This window comes from Falco cherrug, chromosome 1, assembly GCF_023634085.1.
Source record: "Falco cherrug isolate bFalChe1 chromosome 1, bFalChe1.pri, whole genome shotgun sequence".
In the NCBI taxonomy this organism is placed as follows: Eukaryota; Metazoa; Chordata; class Aves; order Falconiformes; family Falconidae; genus Falco; species Falco cherrug.
Window position 1 is genome coordinate 69,551,881 of NC_073697.1, and position 27,655 is coordinate 69,579,535.

A 27,655-nucleotide genomic window follows, 5' to 3' on the forward strand; every position below is an offset into this window, starting at 1 on the left:
TTTATCCTTCATAGTACATTGCATATTCCTTTATCGTACACAGGATTGGTTACAAGTTTCTCACTTCTAATGCAAATTAGTACACATCCTCAGATAGCACAACTGAAGTTCTTTATTAACTATGCATGCTCCTCAAGTGGGGCTTTACCCTCTTTGGAGGGGGAGCGATTTGAGTTGGAGGTCATGATCTCTCACTACCACAATTATTTTTGTCCTGTTTTCAACTGATTTTCTGTTGATATCAGTGGATTGCAACACCTTATCAGCCTGTCTTCTCTTATAGCCAGAACTTTCCTCACTTGAAGGCTTCTTTCTACATAACTTAGGTAACAGTGTTCTTTTCACTATCTGTTCTTTGTTTCTCATCCTTCCCAAGGCTGACTCCCTTGATTAGAAGTGCCTTCATTCACAACAGCTTAGAGAGTGGGTCAGCATGACCTAACTTAGTGAACACTAAAACAGAATTGGGTAACTTGGGAGTTCAGACAACAGTTCGCCCCCTTTGGACTTATTTCAGTCCAGGAGTAGTCCATTTCCTTCACACTTAGATGGAGTGTGAGTGACTCTAGTCATACATATTGTTGTTACTGATCGGTATCACGTGCCCAGTGTAGTAGTACCTTGGAGGCCGGTAACTTTGGGATGGAGGTGTGCGTTGGTATTACAGTGAGATTATTATATCTGAGGAAAGTCATTTCACCACAAGGATTGGCTCAGCAGTGGACATCTCTTCATGGATTCTTCATGTGACACCTGAAAGCGATAGCTTTATTTTACCCTAAAAAGCTTCTGTAATACTATGCTTCTCTTAGGTCCTAGTTTTCTCTGATTCCCCGTCCCAAAGTAGTTTTCCCACAAGTAATCACTCTTATATGAATTGGAGATGCAAAGTTCTCTTTGTTCTCAACTTTTCTAGCTAGTGGTGTCAAAGTCGTCTTTTTAATTCCTGTTTCTTAAAGATGAACTTTAAAACTGTCGACAGATCAAGGCAGCAAACCTGTTTCTAAACTGGATGCAAGGGCTGTAGGTGAGTGAAAGCAGGCTTCCACAAAAGGCATAAGGTGACTGTGCACTAGAAACATGGAAATTATTTTGCAATATAGAAGCTGAAAGTATTGAAAGCACCAACAGGAACAGGAACTGGCATCTCTCTGTTGCCAAGAAGCCAGAAATAAATTTGATTCAAGTAAGTACTACTTTTCAGGAGATGTGTTAAAAATCCCGACCCTAATTTCTTCCCCCTCAAAATCCTAGGTTAGCTTTGCTAGCATGTTGGGTCCATAATTCTGAAAATTATGTGGGGCAAAAAAAAGGCTAGGAAAATAAAAGAATCTGTCTTCAGGAATGCTACTTGGAAATAGTACCTTTAATTCAGGAAAACCAGTTGTGATAATATAAGACTGACAGTATGGCTCTGAAATTAAATGGAAATTTGGGAGATTTTATTTTAGAAGACAAACTTCTAGATTTCCTTTTCTACATTTTTAAACTTTAGAAAACACTGGCATGGTAAGAGGCTTTAATAGCCACTGAAGTGCAGGGATTAAAGTGTGTTTTGTAAAATGAAAATGATACCAAAGATCTATTCACTTGCTTACAGTAACGTATTAGCTTGCATTGTGAATTTGACACTTTGCTTTTTATTACAGCATCGTCTGGGACATGGCAGTTTACACGATACAAGCTCAGTGTTAGGCTAATGAGGATTTACTCTGAAAGATACGGTTATCGTATGCCTTAGTTGAGGACCTTATATCATGAGTAGTTTTTAGTTTGGCCAAAGGAACAATGCAGCATCTAACTTTATTTCATTTTTCTTCTAAGAGATCTCCAAAACTGACACAATTGTGAGAAGAGAAAGGGGATCAATGAGAAGGTTGTGAACAGTCTGTGTACATCACGGGCAAAATGATCAGTTGTTCTGTAGGAGGTTTTTAGTGATGGTGGTGGGTTATGGATTTTGTTGTTTTAGAAGGCTTTTTTTGAACTGAAACCATGGAAAATAAGACCTTGTGGACGATGCTGAAAGAGGAAGTCTTCGTTCTTCCTTGTGTGATGACTGGAAGATTTTATCCTGAATCTTCAGATGCTGTCTCCACAGAGGTATTCTCTTGCCACAGCGGTGGTTTTGAGACCCTCTTAGAAAAGTATGATGGGGGAAAAGAATATGGAGGAAGAAAGACACCTTTTAGCTCCTTTTATCTTAGCTGTGATTTTTTTTTTTTAAACAAACAAACAAAAGGTGGAATTACAACGTGCTGACACACACACACACACATATATATATATATATATATATATATGGGCTTTCTTTGGACTAAGGTCAGCATAATATACTGAAGCTTTCGAGAAGTTTTTGACTTTAAAAATCCAAGATGCCTGGCAGAGTGACCGAGTAAGGGATCAGAAATGAAACTGGACAAATCATCTGGTTCCCCTGTTAGCGGAGGGTTTTTACAACAGTGTTGAGGCCCATGATACCCAGCTGACTTATAACAGTGGCCTGGAAATGGAGAGGAGCAGTGAAGTTAAACAGGCTTCCTGAACCTACAAAATCATTCACAGTGATCAGTTTTGCCTGGCTGCGTAAAGAATGAGAAAGACCTTTTGATACCCAATGTCAGAGAGATGCACTAGGGAAGGGTACACGTGAGGCTCTGGAGAGCGACAGTTTCAACTGTATTCAACGGTGAATTCATTGACAGATAAGACATAATTACAAATGCATAACAGCAGCCAGAAAGCCGCTCAGGATATTGTCAATTTTAAGGAAGGAAGGAAACAAGTTATGTCATCAGAGAATTAACCCATGTCGTACATTTTGGACACAGCACAGGTGCTTTATCATGCAAAAAAAAGATACACAGGATTAGAATGGACACAAAACAGAGTCAGAATAAGATGATGTTAGTCATGTTGACTGAAACTCTTCAGTTTGGAAGAAGAGGCAACCAAAATGAACATCCCACCTTTTGCTGAAAGTGCACCCTTAAAATTTGGAATTTGTCACCAGAAAAGGCCAACAGTTTATAAAAATACTCATAAAGAAGGATTAGGCAGCTTTGTGGAAAAGCTCTGTCTCTGACTGACTATTAACCACAATGGCTGAGAAACAGTATTTGACTCTGGCCTTTCCTGACCTGTTGATTAAGAGGCTGGGAGAATACACTAGGGAAAGATTTCACCCTGTTTCTTGCAATCCCTTTTCAAGCATTTGCCCTTCATAAGTGGATATTGGGTTATACCCAGCACAGTAGTTCAGGTGAGATATATTTAATCCCAGCTTGATATTTCCTTCTACTTTACACAGGTATTCAGAAAAGGACAGTAAGCACAGAGAACAGAATGCCTTTGAAAAAGCAGGATATTAAATTAAATACCGCTCCACTTCTTCCTTTGGTAGGGAGGATGGGAAGTATTCTCTATCTGCTATAGATATTTTCATTCTTGGAGAAGCCAAGTTAACTTTTGAGTGAAAAATGCTTAATATTTAACAGCTTCAATAAATTCTTTTTGACAAATACAACTGATATTAGTATTAAAATGTAGAATATCTGTAGATTTCTGCTACAATGCAGTTCAGTCTTTCAGTTTAGCTGAGTAAGGTTTAAAGCCTATGTATTCCGTTTGTGTATGGATATGTTTTTGACGGAAGACTTAAAAGCTGCCATTAAGTAAAAGTTTACATTATAACGTTTACATGTATTTTCCAGGAGACATTGTGAGAGAGGATGTAAGAGCAGGAAATGTCAAAAACTGCTAAATAGTATTGGATTTTTTTCCCATGTAAATAAAACTACCTGGAAAGTTCTGTAGCTAACAGCTGGTTATAGCTGCCAGTTGCTGATGTACCCGCACTTACTACTTTAGTCAGCATTTTTGAAACTGTGCCTGTAAATAGGCATACTATGCCTCCATGTTTTAATTCAATTATGTAGGACAAGCACTCAGTCACAAAATTAGCTTCTGAGCTCCTTTTCCATAGGCAAGGAAAATTCTTCCATTTTTCTGTAATTTCTTATTAAATAATTTTATCTAGGTTTTGCAGCGTTTTCCCAGTTGTAGAGCATCAAAATGTGTTTGCTCTGTTGCCCCACCAATTTTGGCACTGCTGTAGTGGAGCAAGCACTTACAAGGTTTTGTGGAGCACTTGAAATATTTCTGGAGGCTGGGTTTTCCAAACATATACCTTTCTAGCACCATGGTTTGTCCAGCTGTACCATTGTCATTCTGTTTTAGACTGCAACTGGGTACCATAAAGATCTAGTAGGGGAAAAAAAAAAAATAGTGTTAATGTTCCATGCTGATGTCTTCTACTGCTAGCAGAAAGATGTTCTAACTAAATGTTTCCCGCTGTTTGGCCTGGAAAATGCAGCCTTTCCTAGTCTGTTTTGTCTTACCATTCTAAAACCATCCTGAATCAGTCCCACCCGCCTGGGCCTATAGCTCCCTGCCAGGACAGCCGCATTCCCCACAAGGTACCCAGGTGGGCACCTAAGGAGAACAGAGCAAAGGAGTTAAACCCTGTTTTGGCAATCTCAGATCTATTGTGTCATTGCATACTATGAAATAATTGCTGTTAAACTATAGTTTATAGTGTCCTTCTTTAGAGAAGATACAGTCCTTTGAGATTCTTATTTTACTTTTCAAGTTTCTTGGTTGTTTTTTTGGGTTTTATACAAGTGGATGTTTTTCCTGTTTAGTCCACTTTTTTGAGCAAAGACTGTCCTTGTCCTAGGAATCTCCATTCCTGGACCCATCTTACTTCCCTTTGTCATCCTCGTTTCTGTGGTACCTTCCCAGTTCAGGATGGGAACAACTCACTTTATGTAACAGAAAGGAGGGAAGTTGTTAGTGGTTACTTCACTGTAGGTTTCATTATGAACCCTTATTCGTGGTTCATTTCAGGTACTTCTGGTTTGTTGCTGTTTTTTTTTAACTTAGCATGAGTTTTCCCTTTCAATTTATGTTCTCCCCCCAGTAGTCTAGGGTATTTGGTAGACAGTCTTTCTGATATTTCTGAAGTAGAAACAGTAACCGTAGCAGCTTGGCAGACAGGTGTTTTTTCACTTAGGTCATTTATTTTTCCAATCTCCTGAATAATCTTTAGAAGTATGAAGGGCTAAATAATCTGTCAGAGTGGGTGAAGGGTTAAATTTCAGTACCCTCCTTTTGTTATTTCTTTTTCCAGGCTTTAATCTACTATTAGGCTAACTGACAAGACCACTACACTTCCAATTTGTTGCCATTCCTCTGTGCCTGATATAATCTGTGTAGGCATAATACAGTGGTGCCATGTTATTTATATGACTTTCTGGATATCAGTATTTAGACTTCCCTTGCTGTTCTAGCCAGCTAAGAAAGATACTGGAGTATCCCCTAGCTGGACTTCAGAGCTGCATCACACACAACAAAACAAAAAAAAAAAAAAAACCAACTGTAATCACTTGAGCTGTTCAGCAGCTGCATCAGTCATTATTCAGAGGTGTGAGAGCCTGTTAGTTTTTTGGCCTGAGACATACTACTGTTCTTATTTGCAGGGCAGGAATGTTGTCCAGAATATCCCTTCCAGAGATAACATCTTCAGTTTTGGTAGCTTATCAAGTTTCTTCAGTTAATACAAAAGCTGGCTATATCTTTAGCTTCCACAGTGTTCAGAGTGAGTTACTAGAAGGTCTGGGAATTGTGTGGGAATGAGTGTGGCCTTTTAATCTCCCATTTCAAGTTATCTTTTCTTTGCTGATGAGTCAGACTGGCCTTTCCCACTGTTATGTTAGAAACTTAACTACTGCCATCAGTCTTATCTTGCTATTTTTAATTCCTTCTCCTAAGCCTAACTAGTGAAGACTGACTGAAAGATTATTATTCCTCCCAAAAGACTGTTTCTTTCCAGGGCAAGTACTGAAACTTGATCTGTGCTGACTGAGGTAACATCAGACCTGTGTATTTGACTAGCAAAACTACAGATTTCCTTTTTCTTTGAATCCCAGCTCAAAGGTTCGTTTGCCTTTCAAATAACCATGAGGCTTGAAGCTTGCTGCTGGTGGTGCCTTTTAAATAGTAACACGAAAACACCTAGTGGGCAAGTTTGAGTTCTGTGACAACAGAGGCTGTATTCCGTTAATTTAGGTTGACAAATTCATCTCACACTACCATAAGCATGTGGGTGAACATAATTCAATGTTGCAGTGTGGCTGTCATATCAGCGTTTAGTAAACCAGTATTATGCAGAGTTTAAAGGAAGTGGTCCAAAAAATAAAATCAGTAGTGTTATTACCACTGAACTAATTTGTGAATATTTCATGTAAAGCTTTTTCCCAAAATGTGTTTAACCATAATATAAATCAGTGTTCAGATTAACCTCTGGTGTTGGTCTTGCACATAAAGGTAGAGAGACCCCAGTGCATGCGTTCTTGTAATTCACATATTTACTTTCGTGGTGACGGGTCCTTAAGTGCTTTAGTAGCTGTATTCTATAATGCACAAACACCAAGCTTCCAGACACGGTAATCTATGTGAAAGAACAGATGCAGTAGAGCAACTCGGTAATCAATGTGTATCCAATGGGAACAATCCTGAGAAAAGTTGTGGATGACTGTTTTAATTAGTATTTGCTAACTGAAGCAGTATTAGATTTGTCTTTTCTTTGTCTGTCTAGGGTTATCTGGCATTATGTCATTTTAGAGAGTCATAGCATCTGGTGATATCAGCTCTTGCCAGCTGAGCTGGCCAAAGGAGTAAAAGTCCTGTGAGTACAGAACAGGTACGTGGAATAATTATGGGTTTTAAATAGATGCAGTGATTATGGCAGTAATTGAGTATTGAGTTATGGGGCTATTATTGCCTGCCTTGCAATAAACTTTTGATATCTTACCATCATCTAGGTGGCTCAGTTCCCCTCACTAAAGTGAGGCTAATAACACTTCCTAATTTTACTCAGTGTAGGAAAAAGAAATATAGTGAGTACTATGATCACTTAAAACATGTGAGTATGAGGACAGTGCAAACACTAAATCCTTCCTAGGAACAAACCATTTCCTTGGGAAGCCAAAGATAGGTGGCAACATGAGTTGTAATGACTAATTTTTTAAAAAATCCGTTCTCTAGGAAATATGAATGAATGAATTCCAGCATTCCCACAAACAATTCACGGCATCTATCAAGAATATAGCACTAGTGATGAAGAAGCCCTCATATTACAAAGCTGGTTATAAATTTTGGTTAGCTACATCCAGCAATCACAGAATCACAGAATGGTTGGGGTTGGAAGGGACCTCTGGAGATCATCTCGTCCAACCCCCTGCTAAGGCAGGTTCACCTACAGCAGGTTGCACAAAGCCACGTCCAGGCAGGTCTGGAATGCCTCTGCAGAAGGAGGCTCCACAACCTCTCTGGGCAGCCTGTCCCAGTGCGCTGTCACCCCCAAAGTAAAGACCATCTTCCTCATATTCAGGGGGAACCTCCTGTGTTGCAGTTTGTGCCCATTGTCCCTTGTCCTGTTCGCTGGGCACCACTGAAAGGAGCCTAGCCCCATTCTCTTGACACTCGCCCTGAAGATATTTGTATGCATTGCTAAGATCCCCTCTCAGCCTTCTCCAAGCTAAACATGCCCAGCTCTCTCAGCTTGTCCTCATAAGGGAGATGCCCCAGTCCCCTCATCATCTTTGTAGCCCTCCGTTGGACCCTTTCCAGTAGTTCCCTGTCTCTTGAACTGGGGAGCCCAGAGCTGGACACAGCACTCCAGATGCGGCCTCACCAGGGCAGAGCAGAGGGGGAGGATAAGCTCCCTCGACCTGCTGGCCACACTCCTCCTAATGCACCCCAGCATGGTACCACTGGCCTTGGCCACCAGGGCACACTGCTGGCTCATGGTCACCTTGCTGTCCACCAAGGCTCCCAGGTCCTTCTCCGCAGAGCTGCCTTCCAGCAGGTCAACCCCAGCCTGTACTGGTGCAGGGGGTTGTTCCTCCCCAGGTGCAGGACCCTACACTTGCCTCTGCTGAACTTCATGAGGTTCCCCTCCACCCAGCTCTCTGGCCTGTCCAGGTCTCGCTGAATGGCAGCGCAGCCTGCTGGTGTGTCAGCCACTGCTCCCACTTTTGTATCATCATCAAACTTGCTGAGGGTGCACTCAGTCCCCTCATCCAGGTCATTGATGAACAAGTTGAACAGGACTGGACCCAGCACTGACCCCTGGGAACACCGGTAGCTACAGGCCTCCAGCCAGACTCTGTGCTGCTGATCACAACCTCTGAGCTCTGCCATTCAGCCCGTTCTCAATCCACCTCACTGTCCGCTCCTCTAACCCACACCTCCTGAGCTTACCTATGAGGATGTTATGGCAGACAGTGCCAAAAGCCTTGCTGAGGTCAAGGTAGACAACATCCACTGCTCTCCCCTCATCTACCCAGCCAGCCATTCCATCATTGAATGTTAATAGTGTTAATCATGTTAATAGTGTATAACAAACACTCTGGTGCAGTTAGACTGTAATAAAATATGATGTATTTTCAATTGCTAAATATATTTTTTTCTTTAACGTTGATAAAAGATTGGCACCTTCTGTAAAATTAACCAAACGCTAGACTTTACAACTGCAGAGTACCAGCAATAAAATCATAACCTCTCTTATAAAGCAGAGGTCAGAGCATAATAAGAAAGTATTTTTATTTTTTATTTTCAGTTCTTTTTTCTCTTTTAGCAATTCAAGTGAATTTGTGTTTTGTGCACAAAGTTATGAGTGGAAGGAGATCAGTTGTATAGTGCTTTTGTGCCCTGCTATGGCTTATTAAAGCATAAAAACTCTGCCTGCCCCAGCAGTTAGTAAAATGCCAAATTCTTTTTGCTAACATTTTTCTCACAGCTTCTCAACAGGGAAATACAGGCACTGAGGCCTGCAGGAAGGTATAGCAGGGAGGTCTGTTACTGACGTGTTTATATGCTACACTAAAATATCACAAGCTGGGAAGTTTCAAACTTTTTGGATGTCTCTCTCTTCCTATCCCATCCACCTTTTCTACAATTTAGATCTCTAATAAAAAGACTTGATAAGGAACAAAGGATTTGTGTTAACAGATAAATCTAGACCAGAATTTTGGAACTAAATGTCGTGCAGTCGATCATGTTGATCATTTAGCCACTGCTAGTAAGTTATCATTTTAGATAAATTAACATGTGTTATCCTGTTATTACTCAGTTTTCCATAGTTTCAGACTGTCACTGTTCTTATACAAATTGAATACATTCATTCTCTTGGTATTCCTGACATGTTTTAACAGCTGTTGAAAGACATGTTTTTAGCCTTAAGCTTCCCTCATTTGACATTCTCACAGCAAGCTGACTCAAGTCAGAGCTGTACTTTCTTTTTCAATCACATCCGTAGAAAGAACTTTACCTTCTTGGGATCTTAGTATGTAATTCTGGCACCAGTGAGCACAAGAGTAGCACAGTCTGTCTTCTGCCATGTAATTATTACTTCAAAAATATTGTTCAAACCTGGACGTTCAGAAACATACTTTTAGTGATCACACAACGTTCAGCTTCCACAGAAGTGTTGACTGTCTTGCTATTAGGTCAATTAGTCAGATTTGCCTCAATTCAGTTCCTACCCTACATGCAATTTTTCTCAAACACTTCAAAACCTGAATGAGCTGATATCTCTGATTTAAAACCGTTATTTCAAGTTAAGCTGTTTTTTCAAGCAATGTTGTTTCTCCAGCTTCAAAGAAATAGATGACATCTGATGGCAGCTCTTCAGCAACCTTCTCCAGGTCTGGAAAGGTGCCCCATTTACAGTATGTACCTGGAAGAATGAACACGGAGAGTTTAGTATATAATTATATGCTATGTATATTGTAACTATAACAATATAGTTAGCAAACAGCTTTCTTTAAACTGACGAGGCTGTTAAAAACTGCCAACTCTGTTTGGAGGACCCTCTAAACCTAGCTAGAATAGCTCAGTGAAGCTCGAATAACAAAAATCCTCCTTTGAAATATTTGTATAGACATGTACTGCATGCATGTACACATGACTCTCAGTGCTTTGCTAAAATAGCCAAGTCCTCTTGCCACTTCAAGCAGAGAGATTGCAATTATTTTTGAGGAGAAACCAGTAAAATGGGTAGAGTTAGAATCTAGTAGTGCTGTTGCAATATATCTGAGCTCAGTTGTCAAATATTCTTACTGCTTTTGAAATGTTTTGCGTCTCTTTGTACTATATGTGCAAATATATATTTGCCCTGCATTTCTTCTTAAAGTCCTGTAGGCAAACCAGTATTTGCTCTTTTTTACCTTTTTTTAATTGCTCATTCCTGTCTTTCATCCTGCCTGATAGTGCTTTTACTGTGTACTTTACAGGCCCACCGTCCCTCCCTCCAGGATTTCATTCAGCTTTTCACAGGCCCTTACCTTCTGCTCACCTTCCCTATCAGAAACATGTGATGGGTTTTCCTTCTCGGAAGAGTTTAATGCACTCTTTGTGACTCCTGTTCCTGGAAACTGCTTGTTCCTTATTAGCAGTTGTGCGAAGCCACTGACGTTAGGATCCTGGGCTTGTAATGAAATGAGATTGCTGCTGTGCAGTGAGGGAGGGAGAAGTGGAAAATTCCTCTCAGTGCCTCCCTTGGAAAGGCAGCCTGTCATAATGAAATCACTGAAAGAAGTCTTCATGATGATGGATGAGAACCAGTGGGGGTGGCAGGAGAGAGTTGAAGGCAACAGGGAGTTATGCTCTAATTACTTTTTTCTGACAAGGTAGAATAACTGACACCTAGGGCTGTGCTTCAGACTACTGCTTCTTGCTCACTGCTTGTTACAGAAGTACCGACATCCCTCATGGACTGTGTCTGCTCTTGGGTTATCACATCCTGGGACAGTGGCATGAACTGTCACCTCCTGTTCTGGCAAAGATAAGGTGGCTACCTTCCCTGCTCCCTTGTCTTCTCGTTTTTCCTTTTTTTCTTTTTTTCCTTTTTTTTTTTTTTTTTTTTTTTTGTGAAGTAGTGGGAAAAAAGGCAGGCAGTGAGAAAAGCCAGCAGCCCTACTTTGTGTGCTGCACATAAAAGTTGTGCAATAAACTGTCACAGTAGCAAGTAATCTAAATATGGGTGTTAGGAATTTATTATACTGAACTTGAAGATATCCTGAGTTTCTGGTGGTCATCTGGTGAATGCCAAAAGCAAAAAGGAACCTCAGCATTCCTTCACTTTCCACTTTATTCAAGCTTCTCATTTTTTCTCATCTCTTCTCTGTAATACCCCTCCATATGAATCTAGGACTGCATGAGTCCTGTTAAGGTTGCAGTAGGACAGACCTCGTGTGCCCAGCAAACTTGCTGAGAATTTGAAGTATTAAGGCTGATTAAATACCACACTCCGGCTGTGACAGACTGGTCACTAGGATGCCATGTCACAAAACAGAATGTTAGTGTTTTGCAAAGGGAAATTTTGCAAGTTACAGAGCCCTACAAGTCTTTTCCCTTTGGGTCTTGTGCAAATACAAACAGGTATGTAAACAGAATACTCCTCATTTTTATACCTTACCTGTATATATGTGTGTGTGTCCAAGGAGGGAGAGGGCCTGCCAAAGTGCAGAAGGAGAAGTTGTCCAGGAAAACTCGCCACATTCCTTCTGCCAGTCTTGGAAAGCCAGAACTGCCCTTTCTCTCGGGGGTGGAGAGATCTTCCTAGAAGCAGCACTGGGTATTTCTGGTCCCCTGAGGAAGGAGGGAGGGCAGGCCTGGCTTTCCTGAAGCTCTTCCAAAACCAGCTTTCCACCACAGTTCCAACCCTTCTTCTCCAAGTTCCATTGACAAGTGACCCCCAACCAGGCTTTTCATCCTGCAGGGTGACAGGATTAAATTTGCCAAGAACACTGAGAATCCTTCATCTGATGAATGTAGTGCAGTGCATGTATCTACCTCTTTCTCTGTATTAAATGCATGCACATAGTCAAGGGGATGTCCCCAAAAATGAGGTGAGGTCAGTCTAAGAAAATGGGAAGAAGCGTTAGTTCTTTAGATTGCAGCCTTTACCCATTTGTTTTAAGTGTTTCTAAGGAAATGGTGACTGAGCCCTGAATAAATGCAGGAACTGGAGCTTAAATCCACTGTTAAACATGCTGTAAAAGGTAAGGAGTTTCTGAACTTTTCAGAACTGGTGTTAGCTTCAGTCAGGAGCTTGGTGCTGCAGATCCCGAGGGGGGGGGCGGCAGCCTGCTAAGAAGCTCTTATCTACGGATAGCACTGTTAGCATGTACCCACCCTGACCCTTTGCCACTAGCACATGGGACTCTTAATTTCTTTATGACCTTCAACTACTACTGGAGTTGAAACAATAAAAGCATTTAATAGTTCCGGGTTACAAATTACAAAAGAACATGTCCAGCAATTTTTCTCACAGTTTGGATTGGTGTTTTCAGGATTTTAGGTTTTTAGCACAGGCAAACGTGTATTGTGAGAACAAAATTATGCTGAAGAAGCCCCCAAGCAATATATCCTACACAGTTTTTGAGTGTGGTTGGTCATCCATAGCAAGCAACCTATATGAAAGTTCAGCAGGTGATGGGTCACCAATGTGAATGGGAAGCTGGGCAGGAGGGACTGGGAGTTTTGACTTGGTGTGAGGAAGTTCAAGGTGTGTTTTGTTCTCTGTGTAAATTCACATCTAAAACTTGGCTGAAGTAGGCTGTCCCAAGGATGCATAGCTGGCTCTCATTACTGGTGTATGGAGTAGATGAAAAGGACTGGATGCTTGTCCCAGCCAGTTGGTGGGCATAATTGCATGTTTACTCCATTGTTCCACTACATTAAGGGTTAGGGTAATCTCCAGTGTACACCTGTTCACTTGCTGTAATGCCATGTTGTCTTGTTGCAGAGCATCACCTGTTCATGATGTGTAACATCTTGATAGGTTACTACAGCATTGGACTCTTACCATTTTGTGCAAGAAACATATCAGACTCTGTCTGTGCTGCTAGGTATGAACCAGGTTAATTAAAGGTTATTTTCATGCAATAGAAACTGCTGCTTCTAACACAGCCAAATTTCAGAAGTCTTCGGTTACTTGCACAAAGGACTTGCTAAAATCCGAATCCTTTGTTAAATGTCTAAATGGGACCCAAGTTCCTGAAAATCTGGCCTCCACACTTACGGCTAAACACTTAAAAATTTGGACTTGAGCTTGGAAAATTTGTCCTCATAAGGATGAGGATTTACATACAGTCTGTAAATAGTTTCAGTGGGAAATGCTGGCAGAGCTATCCGTCTAGTGTTAATTGTTAACCTGTTTTGCAGACCACCCATTCTGCCTGTGCAATAGAACAAGCCTAAATGGGGCATTGATTGCTGAGATTTGTCCTTACTGGTTTCATTTAGTTGATTTAAAAAAAAAGAAAGAAAAAAAAAAAAAAAAAAGAAAAAAGAAAAAAGAAAAGGAATTGAATTGTCTTCTGCCTCTGTTTTCCTCATGAAATCTTAGGCTGACTACAAAATTCTCTTAAAGTCTCTTCTGACCCTGTTTCCGATTTCAGAGTGCTTTTTGGTAAGAAACCTTAAGAAGTTCAAATATTAGCAGGTATGAAGGTTGCTTTCCTGCACTGTTTTACTGATTCAGCAAGATACTTATGCAGATCACAGGCACCATCAGATTGAAGTTCATGTCATGACTCCTAGCTTTAAGTTAGGCATAGGCTTAAATAATTTATTCTGATCTGGCTAGAAGCAATTAGCAGGGATGATCACAACATCAAGCTTTGCCTGAATCCACTCAAAGACCTGGGGGTTCTTTGCTGTGTTGTTGTATTGTTTTATTAAACCAAAATTAAAAATACCTCCTATAGCCAAAGAGCCTTAATCAGGCTAAGGATTAGCAGTTAGGATAATAGTAATAACAGTGATGGTACTTTGAGGGAAAGAGGAGGGGGTTGTAACAATCAAAAACAAAATGGAGAAAGGCCACCCACAAAAACGTCTTGAAGGGGTGTAAACAGCCTTGAGAGTATGCACACACATCCTGGAGCTTCTCACGTTCAAGTAACACATCCCACTTGCAAGCAGTTAGTGTCAGACAGGAGCCTTTCTTGGCTGTAGTAGTTGAATTGCAGCCTGCAATTAGGTAATGTTTTGTTTCAGGGGCCTGCTCTATGGGGGGTACTGCTTGTGCAAAGGCTGCCTTTACTTCTGGATTTAACAGTGGCGTAGCCTCCAAGGAGGAAAATTATCTCATTAACTCTTGGTGAGGAGACAGTGCGTAGCTAGAACGCTTTACATGTGTACAGCATGGTCTTCGTCACACGATGCGGTTTGTAATTGCTGATTGCTTTTTGGCTGATGTTGAAAGCTTGCCTGTCAATCCCCACCTAGAGTGCAAAGCAGTAAGTAATCGTGCCCCCCCACCCCACCTCACACTCAAGTTCAGTGTGAGCTTCACAGAAGAGACAGGACAGGCAAATGTTACTGCAGGAGAGGCTCATAACATTTGATCATATACAACTCTCCAAAACTATACATTAAATTCCTGAAGGAGCATACTGTAGGTAGGTTTTGTGTATGAGTGCACATGTACATACTGCATTTCAGAAGTACTTTTCCCCTCCCTCTTTTTTTTTTTTTTTTTTGTTACCACCTTAAAAGAAGTGGATAGGGTTTTTTGGGGGGTTGTTTTTTTAGTGATAACCATGGACACTGAGAAACCATGTGATTTCTTATATGTAGGTACTTCCAGGATAGGATTGTTCTTGCTTGCAGTCAAGCATTAACAATTATCCCATCAGTTTTTTGAGTATTTAGAAGAAAACAGGATTTAGACCAAAAGTCATTTTTTTTATTGTAGCTTTTAAAAGTGAAGTATTAAGAAAGTTGAAATTATGTTGTTTTCATCAAGGTCATTAAAAGTTTGGAAGACTTATGTCAGTGAAAGCAAATGAGTGTGCAGAAGACGGATACTGAGTATAATAGATGTTCTACCCAGATTTGTCAGTTGGTCAGTCAAGATCTTGAGACTTGGAAAAAAATTATGATTCACCAGGTGCTCGACCTCTAACCCTGATTCCTTCTCAGGCCTGTCCTGCATACTCCCAGGTTTCTCCTTGTACATGAACATAGGCTGTCTTTTCCTACCTGCCTCCCCTGCCTCGCTCCCCAACTGCACGTATGCTCCTGAAAGCCCAGATGGTGCTTTTAGAGAGTTTGCGTAGTACGTTGTGTTATCTGTTATTCCCAGGGATAACTAATTATTTTTTTTTTAAGTGGATCCTTCCAGACATAATGACATAACAATTAACTATAAATGGAAAATTATCTGAAATCAAAAGTCAATTTGAAACTCTCGTGCAGGAGAAAGAGAGAGGAGGAATCTGAACTTCGTATTCCCTGCATTTCTTCAGGATTGTCCCCTCAATGCTGGAACTCCATTTCCTGGACAAACCGAAGAGTGTGAGCCTGCTGATCTCTGACACGCTGGTGTCCTCACCAAACCAGGTAACAGTGTGGTTAGACTATTTCTGTACCTTCTGTGATGCGGCTGCCCCTGTGTTACAGCAGCGTGCTTGTGGGTAACTGGCTGTTGCCCTTCTCTAAAAGCAGCAAGTTACACACACAGTCCTGCCAAAAGTGCTGCTCTCGCCTGTACAAATGAGAGCTAGTAGGAGTAAATACTGACCAAATGGACAGCAATTCCTGAGCTTTTTTAGAGCACAAATTGCTACAAGGAATAGTTACTTCTTTATGCCGCTGTGCTTTATAAGGGAGACCAGACTTATTTTGTGGAAAGATGGTATAGGGTTATTCAGAATTCGTGACTGATTAGTTAAGAGGCAAGAATAAAGAAGCATTTCAGCACAGACCAAGGTTCATTTCTGTTTATCTGAAAGAAAACATCATTCTGGAGGTGTCTGTCTGGTCTACAGCTCATATAGATTAGCTGCTGGGGAAGCGCTGCTTGTGACACACTGCGAACCTGTGACTGTGTCTTGTGTGCGTGTGTTCAGCTTTGACTGCAGGGTAGAGAAAACCTAAAAATGCACAAATGTATGGCACCCAGCATGGGCTCAAGGCCTGAGATGTCTTTTTGCTTTCAGTTTTAAATATTTCATTCTGAATTGTCCTCCCTCTCTGGTGCAATTGTTCTCACCACAACAGCAGGATTGGGAGGATGGGTGAGGGCTGTTAATGCTGCATGAAATGAATCCCAAGTTACTATCATGGTGGAGTACTTCTTTCCTCTTCCAAGGGAAGATAACCAAGCTGGTGCTGAAGTGGGCATCTCTGCACACAGTGTACTGCACATCTTTAAGTACACTAAGCAAAATCCTGCGCAGTCTTAATAAAAGTGGAAGACAGCCTTGATTTTGATAGATAAGAACAAGACTTTAGGGAACAGTTTTCCAAAAAGGGCATGTCTGGGAAACTAGACTGCCTCATCACTAGGGTTGCGGTTGACTTGGCTTGTACTGATGGTTCCTGGGTTGCTGACATATGGCAAACACCAGAGCTGTGAATGGAGAGCACCTCAGCGATGCCAACAAATTGGCTCTACAGAGCGTCTTGTGGCAGGGCTTGTTTTTGCTGAAGACTGGAATTCGTGTGTGTGCTGTATACGGCAGCATTTCTGTTTTGATTAGAAGGAGTGTGTGGGAAGCTCTTTGTACTTGCAGGCTGTGTTATTAAGGTACAATGATTTATAACGATAGATATGGGATCATCTGAACTGTAAAGTTTTTCTCTGCGGAAATCTGAGATAGCAAGATAACTTAATGCTTTCTGTGCAGATTAATTATAAAGAATTATGCTTAATTAAAAGGAATATTTTACTGTACCTTAATCCAAAAGATCCAGAGTCTTCAGGCTCCCAGTGGGCCTCTTGCTATATCAGTAGAGCTGGAGAATATTGGCAGTGCAGGTGGGAGTTACAGTTGGGTATTACTTGAAGAGTTTGAACTTCTGACCCATTCAAAGGGGAAAGAAGGGCTATGGGAAATCTGGGAGAGCTGCAAAGTCAAATAAACTGTTTGTGTAGGCATTCAGAATGTACTGTCAGCACGGAAGGCTTTTTGCCATTAAAAAAAAGTAGAAATTGTGCTCTCTGTTCAGTATTCAGAGTACTTGCAGCTAACAGACAGCTCCCCGTACTCTATCTGCTAACTACAAAAAAGCATATGGGAGAAACTTAATATGTACAGAGAACAAAGGGATTAATGTCAAGTACTGCTGAACAAATTTGTTATCCAGAAACTCTGAACTGTGTACAAGTCTGGAATGCATCTGTTCTCCCAGTATTGCGCTAGTGTAATTATTTAAGAGGTATTCACGTGTTTACTGTCTTTACTGTGTTTGCTTTGCAGAGACCCACTGGTAGGTCTGGCCTTTGTGAAATCTCAGGCACAGTCATGCGTGAACGAGGTACACTTTTCATTGAGTGAACCAACAGCTCAGGTTCTCAGAAGATGTTCAAATCATGACATGCAGAAAATAAAAGCAAAAGAAAATATTATCAGATATGCACTTACATGTTGCAGAAAGTCATTTAACATGGCACATGTACTGTAGAACACTTAAGCATACAGAAGATATCCTGAGAAATAAGACATTTATTTGATATAATATAGCAGATTGTCTTTTCCAGTGTCTTTGCCCCCACCTTTTTGCAAGCAACCATCAGCTATTTCAGTTGTTATTTACAAGATGTATCACTGCTGGCAGCACTGTGTTGGTTTTGTGCCTAGGGTTTTTGTGCAAAAACCCTGTGCCTAGGGGTTTTTGGTTTTAGCCAGCCTTCATATCCTGCTGTTTCCCTTACTGTCCTTGTGATTTTTATACAGCTACTGAGCAAGACTTCAGTACCTCCCAGTGGCAATGCATTCAGCTTGGAGCTGAAAGGCAGAGTGCTAACTAGGATACAGAGGGATGCAAGTCTCCAGTTTTCCCCTGCGACACAGATTCTGCCATTTATTGTCTCCTTTCTCTTTCCTTTTTACTGCCTCTGAAGATATAAATGTTATTTACACTCAGTCCATGATCAGGCCTGATGATTTCTTTACGGCTAAAACTGAACACAGGAAACCTTCTGACATTAATGCAGCAAGCTTGATAGTGAGTAGCTGCAAAAATTTACTACCTTTACAGTAGTAGCTTAGTCTGTTGTTGAAACTGGAGCAAATCTGATAGTCCTACTCAAGAAGATCATTGTGCGTTGTTAGCTGAGAACCAAGCTGGTCACTGTCTCCTGTTGGTAGATGCATCTGCTAAGAGCAGCAATGTAGATTGGGACCCAGAAGGAGAAAAGTAAAATGAATTAATTCATACTGGGGTTTTTTCTGGATGTGTCTCATTCCCTGTGGTTTTTATTAGGATTCATGGTGAGCAAAAAATGTCAGTTAGACAGAAAACTGCTTGAATCTGATCTGCTCCTGAATGAACACTGAGGTGAGATACTGAGGCTGGTAGTAAATAAGATTGTTTTGGCCAGAAACTTCCATACTTAACGGTAGGAGGAAACTTGACTGTGTGCTCGTGTTTCATCTGTCTGTCTTTCCTGCTCTCTAGCACAACGATAGCAGTCATGTTTGTCCTGCATGACTTCTGTACGTTGTTAAGACTTGTTTTTCTGTCATTGTTCTGATACGCCGCTGCTCCTGCAATGAATTCTGCTATTGTTACCTCCTTTTTTTGTTTGTTTCCTGGGGTTTTTACTTTTGCAGCTTCTGGGTATGTGCATTCCTTGAATATGTTTCAGGGAGTGTATTCCAGTGCAAATCAATGGGATGATATGATAATTTGTCATTTGGTACCACAATTTTGGCAGAGCTAGCTGAGTATGAAACTTTAACAGACTGGACATTAAAAAGCAATGTTGAAGTTCCCTCATGTGCTATGAACTGATGTTTGTGTGAGCTATGAGAATCATATTTCTCAAGCTGTGCTGAGCTGGGGATGATGTTTCACCACCGTTTCTTTTAACCACCAGTGAGAGAACATGAACACATGGATACAAAACTGCTCTGGAGAGACTGAAAGTTTATTCCTGCCTCTGCCACCAAGTGGAGGCTGCTCAATTAACTTAATTAGAACTTAATTTCCTTTTTCAGTGTGTGCCTGATTTGACTGACTTTAAAGCATATGCCAGCTGGGAGATGGATGTGTTTTCCTATATGCTTATGCGAGGTCCAGCTGCAGTTGATTTTCTAGATGCTGTTGTAGTTCAAATGATGAATAAATTACAGTTTCAAGGCATTTAATACCAATATTTGAAAAGCCATCATGGAATTATTTTTTCTGGGCTGAATCTGTACCTAGTAACTCCAGTAAACGGAGACTACGAGGACTGTCTACCTTAGTACAGCATCAGTATCATGGTTTGTATGCAGAGAAATAGAGTATTGCTGATTAAATTGTCCAGTGATTTGTATGGGGATCCAGAACTAAACATTTACCTGTTTGTTACAATACTTAAAAATATAAACCCAGCAGCTGCCATTGTAATGATCACAGCATAAGGTCCTCGGTATGTGTCTAGCCTAAGAGCTGTTAGACCCTCTGCAGCAGCCTGGAGAGTTCCCTGGGGTGGGGCTTCCAAAAGTGAGAGTAGAATTAGTTGCAGATCACTGGTTCTGCTGTAACGTTTGCTCTGTGTGGCTTGAGGAGTGTTCCTCAACTGTCAGATGTCTACATACAGGTTTGCAGGTACTGCTAACAGGTATCTTCTACACCCGTGGTCCCCCTGGAGCACCTTCCTTCAAGGCTCAGGGATGAGAAGTGTAGACAAAGCACAGCTCTTCATCCAACAGTGCTAAACCCTGCTCACCTAGATTTCTGGAAGGAAGATTTTACTTGTGTTCACCAGGTGTCCACGGTTTTAACCCTCTTTCATGCTACAGAAGGAATCCTGTAGGTGTATTTTTAAAAAGAACCATGTCTGAAGTCTGTTGGGTAGTTTCAAAAAAGTAACCACCTCCTTAAAGTAGTTTGGGGTGATAAGATGCTGCCACTGAGCTGAGTAACATGCAAGGTGGAGAGGTGGTTCGTTGTGTGCTACTGGCATTGTACAGTCAAGAGGACTGATAGCTTGCATGTTGTATCAGTGGCAGGTCTGTGATGAGCTCATATATTCGAAGAACAGAAGCTGGGAAAATGTATGCAGTGGCTGACAGGCTTTTTAGTTGCCTTTTGTCTGTTTTAAAATACTCTTAATTAAATTAATGTCTTCCGAGTGAGAGACTGCAGAGCTGCGCTGGCAGAGCAGTGTTCAGTAAGCAGCCATGCTTCCCGCTGACCAGTGGCAGCAGTGTCAAATGATGTTCAGATGGAGAGGGCTGGTGCTGAACACCTGATTTCCCAAATATAAGAACAATTAATTCATTCAGCTTTTGCTTTAATCAGGCATTGGGGTAGAAGCATGATGATAACTACGCTTCCTTTGCAGTTGTGCCAGTACTTTCTCGTGGAAAAATACACCCACTCTGATTGTAACAAGGAGGCAACGTAAAGCAGAATTCCAGTTAAAGCTGAGTTTAATTTGGCTAAGAGACAGGATGCAGTGGTTTTAATCAAATGGAGAGCTTTCCTGTGAGAGATTGAGTTACTCCACACTAGAAAATGTCTTGTTTTATTTTTTTTACTTTTGATGTGGAAAGAAAGTCAAGAAGTGGAGCTCTAGCCAGCTGTACTGCTGCTGTGTCAGATCCATGGATTTAGTTTCCTTTAAGAATTATCCCTTGCTCCTTTACAACATGCTTGTTTTCTGTTTTGCTGTTTTCTCTTGAAAAGGGAATTATCAAAGGTGACAGCTTTTCATCATTTATGAAGTGTTTTCTATGTAGGGTTTAACTTCCCTGTTAAATGTTTTTTGGGAAAAAAGCCTTCATCAGTTACAACAGAACAAGAAAAACTGCATCCCTCTTTAAATGGAAAGAGGTAAAGTTGACACCCAAGTCGATGAACTCAGGGAAGACCTCTCTCAAAACTGAAAAAAATAGATCTGGTTTATATTTTGCCAGAAACCTACAGTCAGAGGAATGCCAAGTGTGCACAGTGCAGTGGGGGGAAAGGGCTGTAACCCTCTCTGTGACGCTGGGTTAGCAACCTGCTGCCCTGCCATTGCATTGCACTTGTCTGCTGGAGGTGTGAAATAATTGTCTCAGCAGAAGGATGGAAATTAATAGGTGTTAAATTTATTTTGACATGGATGAGCTGTGTGCTTCAGAGGGGGAAAACTGCAGGCATAATGCTTTCGGGAAATACAGTGAAGCAGCCAAAACTCAGAAGTTTGTGAAGCATATTTAAATATCGACATCTCTGACAAGTCTCAATAGCTCATACTGCTGCTGAAAATGAAAATGGGCAAGTTTTTCCCTAACTGTCAGGAGGTTTGTTGGACACATTGAGGGCAGGATTCAGAGTTAACTAGACCTAATTAGTCTGCTCTAGCTTGGTAGTGCAGACAGTAGTAGCTGTACTGACAGTGAAACTCTGCAGATTGACACAAAACCGTACAGATGCGAGACCAACCAAGATAAACTCGCGTCGTCTTTTCATGCATGTGGTGGTTCATGTCCTCAGGTACGAATTTTCTGCTCTGGGCTTAAGAGATTATTTCTATGAATGACTTCTCTGTCATTATGAACTTGAGTAACCAAGATATGTTGAGGGGTGTGTAGATTTCCGAATTATAAACAATTTCCAGAAGGAGATTCCACCTTTTTGCCGAATAAAATGCACAGTAGTTATATTTCAGAGAGACGTCATTGTACTTTATCAGGGCATATACAACTGCTACGAAAACATAAGGGTTCATTTGGAGAAAAGATTAACTATTCAAAGTGGCCCAGAGTTTCTGTGGCAAAGTGTTAAAAATAAATACTGATAGTGTTATTATTAAGTTATTAAAGGTATATCTATTTCTATGGGGGGGAAAAATGATTCTTAGGGAAGGTATTCTGAGGGACAAAATTGATCTGTGTCTGTCTGGGGGCAGGTGGGGGGTGGCTGGTGGTGTTCTCTCTCTTGTCTCTTGCCCGTGCTCTCCTCTCTCTGCTGCCAGCTCTCTCCTCTCTTGCTCTCTTTTCCTCCTTTTCCTCGGTTTCTGGCACTTCACTTTTCATGGAGGACGCTGGTGTGACAGCTGTTGTTCAGCTAAAGCTCTGCTCAGAGCAATCCCTGTAAGAAACACGGAGTTCTTTTTTTTGCACTGTTGTGAATTGAAGTATCTCAGATTTACAGAGGATTGCTGCTTTTTAGTATCAGAGGAAAGTAAGAACAGAGTAGCTAAAATAAAATCCTGCTTGCGTTCTGAAGTCTGACATGGCCTAGTGGGAGCTCTCTTAAACACCTGAAGTTTGCTATGTAATATGTAGGAAAACATGGCAATCAACATCCCATATCCTAAATTATGAGTGAGGAGAGTATTTATCCTGCATATTAACCTTGACAGGACGTGAAATGAAACTCTTGTATTCAGGAGACAATTTTATAATGCTCAATGAAGAGAGCAATGCCTTAACTGCTGTCAGCAGGCTGTGCTGAATTCATCTGAGGGGAAAGTTTCTTTTGAAGGATTGCACTGTACCACTGTCAGGAGGGTATTACAAGGGTTAAGTCATTTTTCATAGAACACTTTCTTTGAATGGAATCTGTTCAGATGAAAAATAACCTAAAGAAGAGAAGAAAACACCATTTCAGGGTTTTTTTCTGTTCAAGCAAATGACATAATAGGTGGGATTCCCCTGAACACAAATCTCCCTGTGCATACAGCATCTCATGTAAGATCTCTCATGGATCACTATGGCACAGTATGAAAGTGTATTAAATATTGTAGCATCACCTATTTGGGCGCTATTGACTTTCCAAAAACAATCTTTTACAGGATTTTCTCCATCAATTCTTTAGATGTTTTCTAGTCTGAGCTCAGTGCCTCCTCTCCCACTGCTTCATGGTATCACTTCTGCATCAGCACAAAGGTAGCGGGAAACACACCCTAATCCCAAACTTGGTATTTTGGCGTTCAGAGCATGCTGATGCTGACAGTAGGACAATGATGAGTTGTGTGGCAGGAGGAGCAGCCTGGAGGCATCACTAAGAGGCAGTAATCCACGGCTTCTGTCAGGCTTTGGCACAGTGTCAAAATATGGCAGAGCTGTCATGCAGGAAGCCTCATTGCCTGGTTACTCAGTGCACAGTCTGTAACCTTCTGTTATTTTATACAGTAGGACTGGTGGTGTAGTTTATGTTATTTTTTAATATAAAATGCCACTGTGTAATTGTTCAGCATTAGGGGAAATCTGGGATATGTGGAATCTGCCCAGCAAAGAGCCTGTATACTGGTCGTGGTGGTTTACTTGCATTACCTGCATGTTGTTATTTGTCATTTGTCTCTTGATCATTTTTACTTCTCCCTGAAGCAGTCCCTGGCCCTGGTTCTCCCAGGCTGTGGGAAATAGATTGAGCATGAACTGGAAGAGGAGCAAGGACTGTAACCGAATGGCTTGGCAGTGGGCTTTGGGTGTGCTTAAGCCCTCTGACATTTAAAGTTGTTGTAGAAGCAGTTAATGTCGTCTGTGCCACGAACAAAGCAGGCACACGGCTGTGAACTGATGTTTGGGAATGGATTTGGTAATAAAACAGTGTGTCCACACCGCATCGTGGCACAGACAGACCTTAATCTTGTTCCAGTTTCAAAAGCAGTCTAGCAATAGCAACCGGGACCTCAGCTCGCGCTGCTGTGCTCCACTGGTGAGCCCTGTCTGAGCGCTGGGCTGTATTAGTGTCAGGTGTGGGAATGCACCGGTGCCTGCAGTTACCATGCTGCCCCGCTCCCTGCAGCTGCCGGGGGTGAGAGGAATCCCCACCGACAGTGGCAAAGGGACGGAGAAGTTGGATTAACCAGGAAAGATCAAAAGAGCTGCGGGACACAAGTTTGGCTGGGTGATTAAGACACAACCTAAGCTGTACAAAGACGTTTTGGGTGGTCTCCCAAGAAGAGGAGTTTCAAATTAGCTGAAGGTCAGGAAAAGTGCTGCGGTGTGAGCTCTGCAGTGTCTGTTTACTTCAGGTACCTGGGGGTGCCCAGCTCAGCTCAGAGCCTCTTTGTGCCACAAATGGGCATGTGCAGGGGTACCATTTGCATGCCTGCTGGGGAGATGGGGTTCAGCTGGGGCTTTCATAGCCCACCAGGCAAGGCAACGGGGCAGATACTGTTTTGGAGGAGTCCTGCAGGAGCAGGGGATAGGCAGGATGAGCTATTAGGCTGTACAAACTTTGCTTTCTGTGATTTTGGCTCTAGAGTGGGGTGGGGGTGTATACTCCTTCCACATGGTATTTTTAACTAGCTCATGTTATGTTTCTTTGAACCCTTTTAAAATGTCAGGAGACCGAAAGCTTTTTTTAAAACAAGCACAGCCTGACAAACTGCTGAGGATTTGCACCTGTGAAATGGGGAAAAACTGTCACTAGGGGAGGTTGTTCCTTCCTAGGTAGCGCCTGCTCCCCCCGCAAGCCCCAGGGAGAAGGTCAGGAGGTCCCGGTGGCCCAGCACTTGGCAGCCTTGGCAGCACTTCTCAAGCAACCCTTGTTACATGTTTTACCTGAATATATAAGTAAGCATATTTTTTAGAAGTGAAATATATATTAAAATATATAAAATATACATATATGTGCTGTCCTTCTTATATAAATAAAGGTGTGGTATTGGAATTGGCTGCCTGCTAGAGGTGTGTTCAGGTTGTCGTCTCATGCACTTCACTGTGGCTTGTTCAGAGGGGAGCAAAAGTTGATTTTATTTTTCATTTCCGATGTCTGGCAGAATAAATAAAGAGTCTAGAAATGTAGATAAATGACTGGAATTATTGTAAGCATGTTGACCGGAGGAAAAAGATGCTTACTTTGTTCTCTTGGGATTTTGCTGCCTTTTTTTTGTTGAATGAAGTTCTTCCCTTTTGCCCTCTGAAATTAGCCAGAAGTTGTTGATAACTTCTTGGTTTTTGTTTTCTCAGCCAGCAATTAGTGTTCAGCTTTAGAGAGCTCTGCAACCCATCACCTGTTTTTAAGTTTGATGTGGAAGAAGCAAAATAAGTTTTGTGATTCACATATAAATGAGAATTAAATATTATTTCTGAGTAAATGAATTATGCTGGAATTCATGAGCTGGAAAATCAGCTGATGAAAAACCAGTATAGCACCATTTGAATTAAAACCTTTCTTATAATTTTGCTATAAGCTGAATTTATGTAAATGTACTTTCCTAGTGTAGCAGTAACACTAAGCTTAGTCCTGCCACCTCTGAAGTCAGTGCCTGAGCTCCAGGAGGGAGGTGGAACACGTGGGCTGTGCCAATGGGTGAAGCTCTGATTTGCTCATATCTCACAGTATCTTATTTTCAGCACCTCTCTAGGACGGAGTTTGAAGCTGGACTCATTAGGTAGAGGGAAAAGAACATTAACGTGCAGGGAAAACCTTTTAAATTTCAAAATCTACCATTAACAGTTGCTGGACTCATTATATGTCAGTAGGTTAGGTTTCGACTTGAAATAGGCTTTTGGCTCAGGGTGCATTTGCAGTTGCAGGGGGAGTCTGACAAGATGTGAGCTAGAGCCACGAGGTGTTCTTCTGGAGCTTGCCACATCTTGTGGCCTTACAAACATGGCTGTGGGCAGCTGCAACGGAGCAGGTTAGGGCGAGGAGGACAGACAGCTGCAGACTTTCTCGGGCAGGTAGAAAACATGGCAAGAGGCAATTTCTTCCTCATAAGGGCACGTTGCCACTGCCTCTTCTCTTGGCTCTGCCAGCAAAAAAAGCTGATTTCACGATTAGGAGATGGCCAGAAGGCTGGAAAATGTAAAAGGACAGGAGAAGAGAAATGGGGTCAGGAGCTGAGAGTGAAAGGTTGATTGCTTGGGAGTGTTGTCCCCAGGCATGGACCATGGGCAAGCAGAAATAAATTGTGTGTATGAATAGAAAATAGATGGGCTCTGACCTTGCTTACCGAGGAATTTAATGAGGGTTCAGACAATGAAATCAGGGGAAGGAGATATTTGTCCTAATCTGTGTTTATCTTTACATAGTCTTAGAAAACATGCTCTGTATTTTAAACGAGGGAGCAAGTACAGAGGAGAGAGGACAGCTAACCTCTCTGTCTCTGAATGCAATTTTAACAAGAGGTCCCCAAGCTGATGTGGGCCTGTATCATCATTTGCTATGGACTTTGTGCTTTTATTAGAATTACTAGCAAAGTCACAAACTCAGTCTGCTTGTCATCTCCTGAGATGAAGGGAACAGTATGATTGTTGGAATGGCTGATGTTGGTGCCCCTTTGTCATTTTAAGCTACTAATGTTATGTTTTTGGGTAGAGAAAGTGTCATTATTACATGGATGGGCAACAGTACTTCACTTGGGGTTTGGTTCACTGGTTTTGCTTATTTAAACATTGGCAAAAGGTACAAGTTTTTATTTTCTTTTCTTAGTGTGCGGAAAGTCCAAGTTGCAACATTTAGGACTTGATCATGTCCAAGATGTGATGGAGGCTTATAGCAGGAACTAAAAGATAGTTTCCTGCCAGATCTGAGCTGCTGCCCAGGGAAAAGAAGTGATAAAACAAAGGTTACAAAGAGAGATATTTTTTTTTTTCTTTAGACAGCTGGCTAATCTTTCTGTATTTGGAAGGTCGTAGTCACAAGGCAGAGATGGAGTAATAACAGCAAAGTGTGTCTGAGAGAATGCCCCACTGCATTATGGCTATTAGGAAAATACCGCAGGAATTAATTCTTTAAAAATAGCTCAGCATTACAGACACAAGGGTGTGACTGTGGCTGTAGGAAAAAGTTCTAGCTTCTTAGTTCCTAAAGTTAAAAAAAAAAATAATCCTGTTTGCTTAATATTTATCTCGAGGAGTAAATTGGCCTCTCATGCCAGAGAAAACAGTCTTTGGGTTCAGCAGGTCCTGAGGCAAAGAAACTATTATTGTTGGGGCAGGATCTGGCAAACACTGCCAGCTGCAGTGCTTTATACCCAACGTGAATCTTCCTGGTAGACAGAGGCCTAAACTTAAAAGTGTGCAGCTGAGGGTAAAGGCTCTGACAGCCTGTTCGTCAGCAAAAGCTCAAGACCACAGCAGCAACACAGAGCTGGGAGATGGAGAGAAAAAGCTGGGGTCCTGAAACAAACTGGAGGGTAAGAGTAAAAGGGAAAAGTCGGGAAGCAGAGAGTCGTGAGAGGAGAAGGAAGGAGTAGGAGGAGGAAAAGGTGTGTGTTGGGGGGAGCAACCTGTGTGGAGGATGGGGAGCTGTACCCCCACATGGTATGCTGCGGTGGGTGCATCCAACTCCAAAGCGCACACACACACGCTTACCACGGGCAAGATAAAGAAATACTCTGGTTCTGAATTCGCAGCCTTAGCTGCTTGCTGCTTAATCTAAGACTCTGTTATGCTTAGAAGCGACACCAGTGCCTGCTCTCTGCTGTTGGTGGAGGGTACCCGTCGGGATCCCAGCTGCTAGGGCTGCCTCTGCGCTAGGGGTGAGTAGTGCAGGCTGGGTAGGCTGTACAAATTCAGGTCGTTGTTCTTTGTGGAACGCCCAGCCGTGGAGGCTCAGAGGCAAATGGGGCTTCTCCCAGTTTAATTTATAGAGACTTGTTTTGAATCTGTTCACACTGGGGGCTCCAGCCCTAACT

At 41.8% G+C, this 27,655-nt stretch overlaps 1 long non-coding RNA gene across 1 annotated transcript in view; it reads left to right on the plus strand.

The window, feature by feature from the left end:
• Window positions 1-6,543: 6,543 nt before the first annotated feature.
• Window positions 6,544-27,655, plus strand: part of LOC114017746 (uncharacterized) — a 31,574-nt gene continuing 10,462 nt past the window's right edge. Inside the window, exons 1-2 of the long non-coding RNA XR_008730171.1 lie at window positions 6,544-6,763; window positions 15,384-15,477. This is a non-coding gene — a long non-coding RNA (uncharacterized LOC114017746). The remainder of the gene's footprint in view (window positions 6,764-15,383; window positions 15,478-27,655) is intronic.